Source organism: Danio aesculapii, chromosome 15, assembly GCF_903798145.1.
Source record: "Danio aesculapii chromosome 15, fDanAes4.1, whole genome shotgun sequence".
NCBI classification, from domain to species: Eukaryota; Metazoa; Chordata; class Actinopteri; order Cypriniformes; family Danionidae; genus Danio; species Danio aesculapii.
This window is the reverse complement of record NC_079449.1, coordinates 27,495,951-27,511,791: the sequence shown is the minus strand read 5'-3', so window position 1 is coordinate 27,511,791 and position 15,841 is coordinate 27,495,951. Positions and strand designations below refer to the sequence as shown.

Sequence of the window (15,841 nt, the reverse complement as noted above, 5' to 3'; positions counted from 1 at the left end):
TTATTATTATTATTATTATTATTATTATTATATATTTTTTTTACTTCAAAAACAATGTTGACATTTAATTTATACTTGAACCGTACTTATTAGAAACTTTGTCAATGTAATGTTTGCTACAGGCTTTACTTTTATCCATGATTAAATAACATTAAGTTTGGAATCTTAACATTATTAAAGTCAGAAGCGTAACTGGCCCAATTCATTCACAAAGTCTTTGCAACTGTGTCTGTTCATAAACATCGGGAGAGAGGGCGGGACCATCTCATGTTCTGAGAGCCCTTGGACTGTGACACTTCTTCCAGCTATTGGCTCAAAGAAGTGTCCATCAAAAGTGCAAAGGTCAGCGGCCATTTTGTTTAACAAATTACAAGTGTTTATGTCTGAAAGATGCTACTTACTGAACGCAGTCCAGCGACTAGTTTGGATGACAGCAGTGAATCCATGGATGATTATCAACATACAAGCATGTTGTGGACTAATATTTTACGGATTGGATTGCTTTAATTCTTGCAGTGCATTATCCAGGTTGTTAAACCGTTAGGGACCAGTGGACGGGCCGGAAGCTTGAGAGGTGGGTTTATTTGGTTTGTTATCTCTGGTTGTTTACGGTTCAACAGAGGACGCTAAGTCCATAGTGTTTGTGTCCTTAAAATGGTTTCAATTATTTTAGTTATGCGAGTCTTGCTTTCTAAAGATATACGAAATGTTTAGTTTTGTTGGAGAGTAGTTATTTTGCACGGCCTCCTCTAAAGCATGCTATGTACATTACCACGGGTGGACCGCTAAGAGAGCGGTGAGAGTTTGGCTTCATGGCTCTGGCTGCAGTTGAAGATGTTTGTTGGCTATTTCCATATTGATATGCTGAAAAGCGCAATGCTGTAAAAGCTTTTTAGAGCTGAAGCTTTTTAGCAGCCGGAAGCTTTCTTCCAGACGAAGATAGTTGTAGAGAGGAAATGAGGATATATATAGTGACTTGGTATCCTTTGATTGGAGGATCATGATTAGCTGATGTGGACCAGCTGGGTCAATCATGAGCACATGCTCCTCTCGAAATTAGTTTAAAATTTAAACTTCACGTTGTGTTAATGTTTTAAAGAAAACATTTCAATGTAATATCCAATGAATATTCAAAAAAAAAAAATGTTCCCAAAACAATGAACAAAAACATTCTAGCAATGTTTTGAAAATGTTGGTAAGAGACCAGATTAAACAATGTTCTTTTTAGAAAACGTTTTCACAATGTTTCATGAACCCAAAGTAAGAACATTCTCACAGTAACATTAGAGAAATGTTTTAAGAACATCATTGAGATGTGAGATGTGGAATGTTCTTTGAAAAATGTTCTAGCAATAAGACATTTAAACAAAGCTAGCACATTTTAGCTGCAACATTTTAAAAACATTTTAAGATTATTGAAATGGCACCAGATGAAACAATGTTCTCTTAGAAAACTTTTTCACAATGTTTTATAAAAACTAAAGTAACAACATACTCACAGTCACATTAGAGAAATTTTATAAGAACATGATTTCTTTTCAATAATGAGACAGAAAGACAATTAACACACTAATTTTAACCTGTACCTATTAAAATATAGCCAACCCGGGCCAGTCCTCCTGCACCCTGGCTCTCTGATGTTCTCCGTGAGCATCGCTCAAAACTTCGGGCTGCTGAGAGAAGTTGGCGAAAACTAAAAATCCTGAACAGCTCATAACATACCAAACTTTTCTGTCTTCTTTCTCGACTGAGGTTACTTCTGCAAAGCAGACATACTTCCGTCAGAAAGTCAACAGTGCCACCAATCCTCGCTTACTTTTTAAAACATTTTCCTCCCTCCTCTATCCTCCTCCTTTACCAGCATCCTCCACACTCACTACTGATGACTTTGCTACATTCTTTTGCACCAAAACTGCAAAAATCAGTGCTCAATTTGCTGCACCTACAACAAACACGCAAGATACACCACCAACACCACACACACTCACCTCTTTTTCCCAGCTCTCTGAGTCTGAGGTGTCCAATCTCGTGCTATCAAGCCATGCAACCACCTGTTCGCTTGATCCCATTCCCTCTCATCTCTTGCAAGCCATTTCTCCTGCAGTTATACCAACACTGACTCACATAATTAACACATCTCTTGACTCTGGTCTATTCCCTACTTCATTTAAGCAGGCTAGGGTAATCCCACTGCTAAAGAAACCCAACCTGGATCAAACGCTACTTGAAAACTACCGACCGGTATCCCTGCTTCCATTCATGGCCAAGATTTTGGAGAAAGTAGTGTTTAATCAAGTCCTGGACTTTCTTACTCAAAACAACCTCATGGACAACAAGCAATCTGGCTTTAAGAAAGGCCACTCAACTGAGACTGCCCTGCTCTCGGTCGTGGAGGATCTCAGACTGGCTAAAGCAGACTGTAAATCATCTGTCCTTATCTTGCTGGATTTATCAGCTGCTTTTGACACTGTAAACCACCAGATCCTGCTATCTACGCTTGAGTCACTGGGCGTCGCAGGCACTGTTATTCAATGGTTCAGTTCTTACCTCTCGGACAGGTCATTCAGGGTGTCGTGGAGGGGAGAGGTGTCCAACCTACAGCATCTAAACACTGGGGTACCTCAGGGCTCTGTTCTTGGGCCACTTCTCTTCTCTATCTACACGGCATCTTTAGGAACAGTCATCCAGAAACATTTTCCTACCACTGCTATGCTGATGATACCCAGCTATACCTCTCTTTTCACCCTGATGATCCCTCGGTTCCAGCTCGCATTTTAGCCTGCCTGTCAGACATTTCACACTGGATGAAAGATCATCATCTTCAGCTTAACCTCACGAAAACGGAAATGCTTAAAGTTTCTGCCAACCCGACTCTTCACCATAACTTTTCAATCCAGATGGATGGAGCAACCATCACTGCATCCAAAATGGTAAAAAGCCTTGGAGTAACGATTGATGACCAACTGAACTTCTCTGACCACATTTCTAGAACTGCTCGATCTTGCAGATTCGCACTTTATAACATCAGAAAGGTCCGACCCTTCCTATCTGAACATACAACTCAACTCATTGTTCAAGCTCTTGTTCTCTCCAAACTGGACTATTGCAACTCTCTGCTAGCCGGGCTACCAGCTAGTTCTATCAAACCTCTTCAGCTGCTTCAGAACGCAGCAGCACGAGTGGTCTTTAATGAACCCAGTAGAGTACATGTCACTACGCTACTCACCCGTTTGCACTGGCTACCAGTTGCTGCCCGCATCAAATTCAAAGCTCTGATGTTTACTTACAAAGTGACCTCTGGCTTTGCTCCTTCGTATCTGCTCTCACTTCTGCAGATATATGTGCCCTCCAGAAACTTGCGTTCTGTGAATGAACGTCGCCTCGTTGTTCCATCCCGAAGAGGGAAGAAATCACTTTCCCGAACTCTCACATTCAATCTGCCCAGTTGGTGGAATGAGCTCCCTAACTACATCAGAACAGCAGAGTCACTTGCTGTCTTCAAGAAACGACTAAAAACGCAACTGTTTAGTCTCCACTTTCCTTCCTAATCTGCAACTGCCTCTCTGGCTATACCACTAACTGTTCTCTCTCTCTCTCTCTCTATCTCAAAAAAAAATAAAAATAAATAAAATATTTTTTTTACTAATGCTTAGCTTCTTAGACTTTACACACCTGAAACTTGTCTATAGCACTTGTTCACTGCTGCTCTTATAGTTGTGTAAATTGCTTCCTTGTCTTCATTTGTAAGTCGCTTTGGATAAAAGCGTCTGCTAAATGACTAAATGTAAATGTAAATGTAAAATATATAAAATATCATGTTCAAAAACTTATTGCAGACAAATAAGTAAAACCTAGTGGTTTAAAAGATAGTGGCAAACACACAGATTTAAAGTGACAATTAATTATTATTTCATACAATTAGTAAAATTTGTATTATGTGTTAGAAAATTATTCTTGTTTTAAATATACCAGATTTTTAAAATTATTTTCTTTTTTTTTTATTTGTTACACGTGCTATACAATGAGCACAAGAATGTAAGAAAATGCAGTGCTTTAAACTTTCTTTTTCACACTGCTACAGTAAAATTAAATATTTTAAATGGTTATAGAGAGTGTTTTGTGTCTGTCATATTGTTACTGTACATTTTGGAATAAAAAAAACAAACAAACAATGTTATTAACAAACATGTAGTATATTTAGAGAATATTGTCCTGACTTTATAGAAGGCTTTCTGGGAACTAGAACAAAGTACCTGCTGAAAATGTTAGAGTATAATATTTTAACAATGGTACCATTAAATGGGATTAGAATGTTTTAGAGAACATTTACCTGTCTTTTAAGAGAATGTTCTGGAAAGTAAAATAAAACAATACCTTGAAATGTTATATTTATGTTAAATTATAATGTTTCAACAATGTTACCACTAAACAGGTTTAGAATATTTTAGAGAATGTTTACCTATCTTTTAAAAGAACATTCTGTGAACTAAACTAAAACTAGCCCTAATAAGGTTCTAACAAAGTTACCACCAAATGTGGTTACAATGTTTTAGAGAATGTTTTCTTATCTTTTTAAAGAATGTTCTGGGAAGTGAAATAAAACAATACGTTAAAACGTTAAGAGTATAATGTTGTAGCAATTTTACTTCGAAACGTATTTAGAATGTATTTAGAGCATGTTTTCCTACCATTAAAGTGACCATCCTGGGAACTTAAAGAAAACTACCCACTAATAATGTTATGAGAATGTTAGAATATATTGTTTTAAAACTGTTACCACCAAATGTGCTTAGAATGCTTCTAGAGAATGTTTTCCTACCATTAAAGAGAACATTCTGGGAACCTAAAGAAAACTACCCACTAATAATGTTATAAGAATGTTAGAATATAATGTTTGAAAACTGTTACCACCAATTGTGGTTAGAATGCTTCTAGAGAATGTGTTTTCCTATAATAAAAAAGAACATTCTGGGAACCTAAAGAAAACTACTCACTAATAATGTTATAAGAATGTTAGAATATAATGTTTTAAAAATTGTTACCAGCGAATGTGGTTAGAATGTTTTTAGAAAATGTTTTCCTATCTTTTAAGAGAATGTTCTGGGAACTAAAACAAAACTACCCGTCGAAAACTGTAATGCAACATTGCTTGGTAATATTCTCAGAACATGTAGAGAACTAAAAATTTCTAGCTGGGGACACTGTTATAAACTGACCAGTGCAGTCAATTAATGCAGTAAACCTAATGTTGAGAATGAGCACATGTACTCACCATATAGACAATGTCAGTATTGAAGTCTTCAACAGTCTCTCCAACAAAATAATACTTGACAGTGGCTGTAATCTCAGTGTCACACTTTAATGGCTGCTCAATATTCTCTATAATCAGTTCACTTAATGTTGGGGAGTATGGAGTGGCAGGCTGGAGAAGCCGAACAATTTTTTCATCAGCAGTAAAACGTGGAGTTTTGTAGCCATATTGAACCTCAGAGGTTAAACTTGCCTGGATATAAAACCAAAAACCTTGTTTTGTAAGGCACATTTTTCATTTAGAATTATACAGTGAATAATGAACTTAAATCCCACCATCAGATGAAGATCACTGGAAGGCAGACTAGTTGTATTAAAGGAAAAGATGGCCAGTCCGTTTCTGTCTGTAGTGAGAATTAGGAGCAGCTGAGAGGACCAGGGTCGACCTTTCATGAGATAAACTGTTTTGTTATAAACTGGAGTCCCGTTAAAATGAACAACTTTGATCTGGGAAGAAAAGGACAGAAAAAAAGTTACACCTCTTATAAACACAAGCATTTACAGGTGTAGTCTAAAAAACATCCACTTCCTAAAGAACTGTGGTTTGACTGAAATATGAATAGAGGTAAACAAACAAAAGAGGTTCACACACCAAAAACTGCACATGATCAAAAGATGGGACTATAAGAAGAAAATAACACTCTAGTATGCTCATTTATTTCTCATCAAAGTCAAAATGTTGCCTGTTACATTTTAATACGGACATGGATTATGTGAAAACTCCACTCTTTGCAGCAGATCTTTTTGTGTGAGATGAACAAAATAACTCGGTGCCATTTTGCCTTTTTTGCTGAGTTCAGACTGCATGACTTTCAAAGTAGTGGTTTCACAGATGTTTTCACACTGCAGGACTATCTGGGGTAGCGTTTCAACGCTGCTTTGTTTACACTGCAAAATGGATCGACAACAGGGGGTTTACACTGCATGACTTTAAAATAGGAACAAACTTTGTCCAAACTATGTCTCAACCAAACTCACACAAGAAGTGACATGGAAACATAGTATATCTTTTGTTAATAACTACATAATGAGAAAGAAGCCTTTAGTGGGGTAGAAAATTTACTTATTTTGCTTATAGTTCACACTGTGTGATTGTTACTCGTGCACAGAGCACGAAACGAGCACAGATTGGCCTGTGATTTCAGACATTTGTCTGTGATTTCTCAAAACCTGTCGGCGAGTCAAAATCAGGGCTAAAATAAAGCAGTCTGAACTCAGCATTACACATTTAAGAAGCTCTTTGTGAGTTTCAAGAAAATCTTTCTATTTAAGGTTCTATTTAAAAAAATGACAGTGCCAATTTTATATTTGGTCTGGACCAAATGAACTATTGTGTGAATACAGTCTAAATTGCAGTAGCTTTACCTTTCCCTCTATAATGGATCCATGTTCAAACAAATCAGGAAGCTCAGCAAATGTCACCTTTCCAAGTTCATATGTCAGGGATATGGTTTCAGATTTTGTCATGACGGTGTCTGTGAAAAAAAGTATGTTTCAATAAGAACATTTAAACTTCATATAACATGAACAATAATCATGGGATAGGGGTTAGTAATTAGGGTAGGGTTTTAATGCTGCACTGCGGGCTATTGCCCCTACAGTAAAATTGCAGAATGATTTTGGCCTACTAATGCAACGGCTCACCTGTTCCCTCTTCAGTGACATTTGTTTTAACTAGAAGAGAATTTTGTAGATTGCTCTCAATTGTAGAGTTCAGAAAGGCTGATGTATTGAAGATAAAAGATGCACAACCCGACTCATTCATCTAAGAGAGGGAATATTTTAATAACATCTTACTGAATTGAGAAATGCAAGAACAAGTGTTAAACTACAATTACAGTGTATTCACACACCTGAGCAGTTTTGTTCAAACACAGATGAATATAGAAAATATATTCAAATTGATCACGGCATACTTCCACCCATGCATTACCAGATAAAGGCTGGCCGTAGGTGTATCTAAAATTATTTACATACAACAAGGTCAACACTGATAACACTGCAGGGATAAGACGATTCAAATAGAAAAAAGGTTACTCACTTCCCACAAATCTCAATTTTTATTTCATTGTCACCAATACTCTGTGTCTCTGGTTGTTTTATAGTAACATCAAACTTGGGTAAAACTGGATAGTAGCACAAAAAACAACAGCAAATATCTGAGATAAGACTCTTGTTGACTTTGTCTCAAAGTGAAGTACAACACCATATGACTTACCATAATTTTTCACTTCAAAATCATTTGAGATCATCCTTTCACCAATATAAGCCTTTAGTTTGTACATTCCTTGACGGGCTTCTGGGTTCAACTCATGAGAAAGCTGCAAAATCCACCTTGTTGACGAAACATTTGTCCATTGACCAATCCTGTTATCTTGACTGTCCTAACAGGAATAATAATGAAAAATAAGAAAAGACAATAACCGGAACAGCATTTTTACATATAGTTTAGTATTAAATTGTTATTTGTGCTGTTACTTGATTAAACTATACATTTTTAAATTCTAAATATGAAATAAATTCCTTACTTCAAGCACCATCGTATCATACTGCAAAGACAAAATAAAAATCCATTATAATTTATTTTGAATTTTAAGTAGTACATTTGACAATTTACTGGCTGATATAAGAGATTCTCATTTATTGACATCTACTGTTTGACTAAAATGAACAAAGAACAAAAGTCTAACCGTCTGATCAAGAGGCACAAACTTGGCATCCATGGTGATGACTCTAAAAAACACTAAAACAAGAAATGGAAGCAAATTATTTTGGTATCATAACATTTGACAACATGTTATGCAACACATGCCAAGAGTTTAGACAACTCACCAGTCTGTCCAGGCATATAGATGGGTTTATCAGTCTGGATAAAGGTCAAAGGATTGTAACGCCTCAACTTGACTTTCCTCTCTTCTGTCATCTTGAAATTCTTCCCCTGAAGCTCAACTTTCATTGTTTGCACTGATTCTGCTTCTACCAGAGGAGCCTGATGAGCAAGATGTTATTTAAATGAACCAATAAATGTTCAATGATTTGTGAACACACTGCGTCTGAAGACAAACCTGAAAGTTAAAGCAGCGGTGAAACTCTTGCTCAGCTTTCTCCTGCATCAGTAACGTGTTCTGGTTCCCATGATTCAGATAAATGTTCATGACGAGGCTTTCATTGGGATTCAGAAGACTTGCACACAGTTTGGCCTCAGATCCTGACTCAATCACTGCAGGAAACGTCACCATGAAAGACCTGTTTAGAGACGACAGAACACTGTGGTGAACTGATGGTAATTATATGTGTATAACGTTGGAATAAAGCGATAAAATGAAGAGGTATGTTTTTGAAATGAATATCACTTTCTGTTAGGAAATGTTATTAATATATATTTTTTAATAGATTTATAGCAGGTGTAATTCTCTGTACAAAATCATAAGCGTTATTACATAAAAGCAAAAAAATTTAATTAAAAAAATTAAAGCAACTTACGGAGTTGACATTTCTCCATTAACCACGAGCAGGATAATGGCTAAAATGAGCCCTTTCCAAACACAGAACTTGGCAGTCATAACGAGAGACCAGGCAGACACTCGCGATCTGCAAGATTTTTTCACTGACTGAAAAACCTAGCCTAGGCAACTAACAGTCAAGTGCAGCAGTCCGACTGCCTCTTTTATTCCATCAGAAACGTTCCGTTTAAAATATTAACTTTAGCTGGCGCCAGAGACTCTGCGAAGCTTCTTGTAAGTAAAAGCTTACAAACCTGCAAACAAACAGATATGCTGCGCTCAAGACCTTCTGGGACATTGGGATTTGACGTAATAACGACGTCAGGTGCTTTCGAAGTCACTTTCGTCGTCACAAGATGGCGCTGTACAAACATAAAAAACACAGCAGGGCTTGTTAAAGAGATGGTTTACCCAACAGTATTCTGTCATCATTTGTTTCCAAGCCTGTTTTTTATTTTTATTTTTTTGTAATTTTGAAGTAGAAAACCTGTAACCATTGACATCCATAGGAGGAAAAAGAAATACATAGGTCTAGTCTACTTTAACAGGTTTTCAAAATTTGTGAGTACTTACATCTTTTGTGTTCAACAGAAAAAAAACCTCTTAACAGGTATTTAACAAGTAAATGACGACAGAATTATAATTTGGGTGAACTTCTGTATTTAACACTGTTTAGAAAATTAAGAGCAAAGCTATCATCAGCTCCCACATGGAAAGAACCTATATGAGGATGTATGCACAAATATGAAACATGAAGTAAATTTGCACATATATGATAATATATGCTGTATATATGTGTATATATGCCACATATAGCCAAATTTAAAGTGCATACATGTGCATATACAGCTGGCCATATAGGTCTCCGGTATTGCTTCTTTATATCCACAAATAAGCCTTATATGTACATGTATGTATGTTTGTATGTATGTATACAAGATGAACTAACTAAAAAAACAGCAACACTTGAAATAGGTATCACATGTAATTGGCATGTTATGGTATTTAACTATGGCAAATAAGTGAGAGGAGATTGAAAGCTATGTCTACATGTTTTCCTGAAACATTTACAAGGTCAGTTCTTTCTTGTATGAAGATCATGGAAAAGGAGGAAATGTATAACAAAATGGTTTGTCTTTTTTTCTGTTCAGTTTTTTGCCTTATTTTTGTTCTTGTATTATATTTTTTCTTGTACTATTTGATTGTTCTAAAGTAAATAAAAAAATGAAATTTCTTTTATTCATGTTGTCTTGCAGATATGGATTTTAATAATTTACTAATATATAGGTAAACATATACTGTAGGTGAACATATATGGGCATATATGCACACATATATGCATATAAGTACCTATATAGGTACATATATGTGTACATATATGTGTACATATATATACATGTGTTTGTATACATATGTGCATATATGTACATATACACATATAAAATAGGAAAACGGGCAGTTTTATATATGTCACATATATTAAAAACCTACATCTAAACCTATATGAAAATATACTTCATATGTTTATATAGGTTCTTTCCGTGTGGGCTATGTTTCGACTCTGACATCCCAAAAGAGTTGATTTTGCATCTATGAATTCTGCCCACAGATCTAAAAATAATAAAATATCTAATAATGTAGGCCTATAATTCTCTAGATCTATGGGTTTCCTCCTGGTGCTTTGGTTTCCCACACAGTCCAAAGACTGTAATTTTAATGTTTATTGATGATGTCATAGTTTGATACATGCAAAACCATGGCTTTATTTTTCTGCTTTGGTTTTTACACTTGTAGGAGTTTGTTATAAGCGGTTATAAGGTTGTTATATATTACATTTTAGGTTATATGCTTGGAGTGAAAATAAAAACAGAAGAAATTTTAACATCTACAAAATTTACAACATCTTATAGTCTATATCCTACTGTATTTCACGCAGAAATAATAATTTTATACAAATATGTAAATCTCTAATCATCACCCTTTATAGCGCATGATCTTTTGTTAAATGTTAAAAGAAACACAGATGAATAATAATGAAAATATTGTTTAGTATCTCAGTAAATATCATATTGTATTAACTCAGATGCAATTAGAATATCTGAATTACATTAAGAAAGCAACAAATTCCCTGGTAAGTGGTTTGTGTTTGTTGTCTTGCAGAGATATCCATCAGAATATCCAAACGCCCATTGACCATGTCCTTCTGTTCTTAGGTAAGAATCATAAACTTGATAAACTTCTTTCTCATTTATGACTCTTCCTTTCCAAAGCGTCCCATGACCAAGCCTCTTATTTTATTTGATTAAATGAGAAAATTAAGTTGTCGTGTTATTAGACTTCTTGCACTTTCCAACAGATCCTTAAATCATCCATTAATTTCAGCATTAGGGTTTGTTCACACAAAGTGCAAATAAATAAGACAGCATTAATGCATGGGTGTGAACCCCATGATATGCAGATGGAAAATATAACGTGATCTCTTTAAAAAATTTTATTAGACATTATTAGACATGTTTACTGTATATACGCAGGAAAAGCACATGTATAAATAAGTTAAATGGTATTTCACTTTTATTTAAACCCATAATCTACACACTGGTATTGTGAAAAGAAGTAATATTTGGAAGCCCTCAGAGCATTATATTTGCATTACACAGTATAACGCTTAATAGATTGTAATAATTTTCTTTTTATAAATTAATTTTGTATATCCTTTAAAAAAAAGAGTTGTGTTTGTCTATTGAGTTAAATGGTGTAATGATATAAAACTCAGGTTTTAGAAGTGTTAGTGGATTTTAACTTTAGCGTCTAAAAGGCTGTTCAGAGTATGTGTTTTGGAAGTTTGTGTGTACAATGAGTGTGTACATGTTTGAAATATAAAATGACTTGAATGTGTTTTATGTCTAAAAATTATTTGAGTGTGATTTGGCTTATTTGTTACAATATTAGAAGTGAATTTTTGTGCATTTTCTAAGATAACGTATTGTGAATTTGCATTGTCATAATTACAGATTTCCCCATTTTCTTATGTTTGAGATGCGGGTTACTGTGTATAAAATATAATGATATTGTGTAGTCCTGTAATGTGCGTGTATGAGGAAGCTGCTGATAATATGGAAGATAATGAAATCACTTACAATGTGTGCGCACACATTTTACTCTTTCGAATTTCAGACCACAAGAGCTCTGTGTATATTATAAATAGATGTTATAATACTTTTTTCTTTTTCTTTTTTTTCTTCTCTGCAGTTCATTTGCTTATATCTAATCAATGCTTTGGCTGAACACCTAAAATCTAATACCTGAAAGATTGATGATATTACTAGTTTTTGGCTGAAAATTGTGTAATTTTTTTAAGGGTTGTCAAATAATTTGCAAAAAGCAGTAGATTCACTTTTCCCAATAAAGTAATTTATTTACATAGACAAATATCCGCTTCAGAATGTTCTATTATTTTTGTACTAACTGTAAATGAAAGAGGTCAAAAGATGACAGATAGCCTGTAAAAAATGTAAGCAAATAATACATTCAACTAACTATAAAATAACTAATGTGCCATGTCAATATATGAAACTTCTGTCAAATACAGATCAGATATTAATAATTGTCATAATAAATCTGGATTCTATAAAAATTTGTCCATGTGAACAGTGAACAGCTGTTGGTTTCTAAACCTTGTTTATTCTTTGAGTTGCATGTGTTTTATTCTCATTTACTCTCCCTTTTCTATATGACCTTGGGTTTGGAGAGGTGTAATAAAAGCATTATTATTTTTGCATATTACTTCATTGTTGTGCGCCTGCAGCTGCATTACTGTAAACATTCAATTATTTTATTTATTCCACAAAATAAAACTGCACAGAAAACCTTTGTACATGTTTTGCAATATTAGTTTGAAAATAAAGAAATACCAAAGCTTAGCCTTAATGCTTTTCAAATGCAAATGCAAGTTGTTTTTATTTACCATAGATTTGACAAATTTATTACTCTCGATTTTTGTACATACATGTTTTGTATACACTTAACTTATATTGGTTATACGTTTAGTGCTTAGAGGTTGATGTATAGTACAGTCAGGTGTGTTATTTTAGAGCAGAGACGCCCAAACTAGGGCCCACGGGCCAAAGTTGGCCCATTCCAACCTTTGATTTGGCCCACCATTCCAGAGGAAGAATGTTGGGGAGGTGGTTGGTGCAATTATCTTTGACAGAGATCGTCATTTTGAATTTAATGTAACATTTTGTTTGTTTGTTTTGTTAATTACTTTCTAAAATATAAATACTGTATAAATACCATCTGCTACAGATCAAAGCAAAAGCAGGTGCAGCTTAGTGTATTTTGCTTTGATCCCCATTATATTAATGGGTTTGTTTATGTTTTTACTTTAATAAATTCATTATACATTTTTAAATCATTTACTACGTTAGTTAATATAATTTAAAGAAATGTTTTCTGTTTATTCTTAAATATTAGGCAACAAGTTAGGAAATTACTCATGGAAACTTTGATGTAATACAGTTTGGTTGATTCACCTTTGGCCCACAGCCCTCAATCAAGTTTGATTTGTGGCCCTATATAAGAAAGAGTTTGGGCACCTCTGTTTACAGATTCATTGCGCCCTCTGGTGGAAAACAGACAAAACACAGTCAAACAGCGCTAACAGAATCTGAGTAGTTGTTGGGGATGATTTAAATGGAAAGTTCATATATATTTAAACACCGAGAACCAGTGAGCAACAACAGACAATGGAAAAAGCCACTGTAAAAGATAAGCATTGGTGGGAAAGTGCAGTACATGTTTTAACAGTGCATAATTCCAAATGTTTAGGAAATAAATTTGTATTACACGAAAACCATCAGTTAAAAACATACTAACTAACCTTAACATTGTACACTCCGTTTAAATTCAGCCTGTTGATACTCACAGCCAATCAGACGAATTCAGCCTTGATGACATCATGGAACTTCATGCTTCCATTTAGAATTTAGCTCCATTCCATCAAGTTCCGAGCTGCTTACAGAGCGAGAGGAAGAAGCAAAGCCGAAGGGGAAAAGTCGACTATACAGCACCAGGGCCAGATTTCTGCAGCATATTCTGCATTTCGGGAAGAAGAAGAAGCCATGACATGCCGGTCAACAACAAGTAACAGCACAAAACACGTAGGGAAGCGCGGGGCACAAAAGCAACGCAGGGTTAAATGTTACACAGAGTTTTAAGGTATTTGCTTAGGGTTAAACATGGCTTCCTTGGTTTTCACCACAATGTCGGCAGACGTGTACCTGTCAATTATTGAACAAGTTCGGCGAAATTTCGATGAGAAACACAGGAGAAACCACTTTTGCAGCATAAAAGTATTTTTTATTATTGTCAATATTTTTTTATTAAATCTGTAAAAGTATGTAGGCCCTACGTAAAATATTATATTGTTGTGACTTTGAAAGATGTAAAAAACAGTAGCTGCTTGCCAGTTGAGTAAAACATGGCACAGCGGGGTTACAATTTAACCACACACTGTTGGACACCAATTAAGCGAACAAAATATTTTTTTGAATTTTGAGTGTAATGTTGGGAACTTTTTAAATAAAAATGTTTTTAATAGAAAATATTTTCTAATAGAATTTTTTTATTGGTAATAATGCAAAAAAATGCATTGTATAATAATAGATAAATATATAATTATGTAAATAGATTCAAATGTGTTTATCCAATAAACAAATAAATAAATAAATAAACACACTGTGCTATGTAGAAAAAACAAACACAAATGAGCCAATTACTGAGGAAATATAGCTACTATTTAAAGTAAACAGAAATTAAATTAACTGTGTGAAATCTGCTTTGTTAGCATGTGTTACAACTAACCCCCTGTCTGTTACAACTTGCCCCACAGGTGGGGTAAATTGTAAAATTTTTACTCCTGGCACTTTTGGTAATACTGCACAGAAACTACAGGTCCTGCACAGATCCTAATTCCAGTGCTCATTTGTAGGAGTGGCTTGTTTGTTATTGGTAAAAAATATATGGTTTGTCTAACCCCATTACTTTGTTCATTATTTGACCAAAACCAAAAAGTGTTACTTTGTGCCTCGCTCTGTACTAACATCATTTAAAAGCCTAAATCAGGAGCGGTTTTAGAATCTCCTCACCTTTTAGCTTGTCGTACAACCATGAACCTTGATCAAAACTATCCTAACATAAACAATCCTATCCTAAACTTAATAATTTTAGTGTTTTCTTTAATAACTGAAATAACTGAATAACTGACAATCTCGCTTTTTACTAAATGATCGCGATTAGTATAGGCTTTAACCTGTGTTATCATTTGAGTCACAATCAAATAAAATACAGTTTATGGTACAGATTGAAAACAACTTGATGCTTTAAATGACGGTTGTAGAAATTACTTTACGCCAAAAGTGGTGACAAACAACCAACTACATGTGTGTCAGTCATAATTAAAACGAATTCTTAAAAAACATAAAACATGAAGTCTTCATAAGCGTCTATTGAATAGTTAACAGAAAATGATATTTAAAAATATGAATTTAAATTATAGTATCAAATATATGTTATGTTATATATTTACGTTCATTCGTTCATTTATTTATTTTCTTTTGTCTTAGTCCTTTTATTCTTCAGGGGGTCGCCATAGCCCATGAACCACCAATTTATTCAGCATATGTTTCACACAGCGAATGCTCCTCTAGCTGCAACCCAGTACTGGGAAATATATATTTACAATATACTACATATTGCAGCAAATATTTTTTCATAACCCTAATGACTAAGCCCCTCAAAGGATGAAATCCTAGAACCGCCCCTGATTTAAATGAATGCTAATCAGTTTTCAGACAGATTCTACATGTTTTTCAAAGTGAATCAATTTCAAAATGATGTATAAATTTAAACAAATCTTGCACACACTCATGTCACAGTTAAACACACATTCATATGTTCACTTACATGCACACTCATACATGTACATACAAATATGCATACATTAAATTCATTCATTCATTTAATTCAAA

At 34.6% G+C, this 15,841-nt stretch overlaps 1 pseudogene; it reads right to left on the bottom strand.

The window, feature by feature from the left end:
• The window catches only part of LOC130241997 (alpha-2-macroglobulin-like), a 28,377-nt pseudogene extending 19,265 nt beyond the window's left edge, over window positions 1-9,112 (bottom strand).
• Window positions 9,113-15,841: the final 6,729 nt, after the last annotated feature.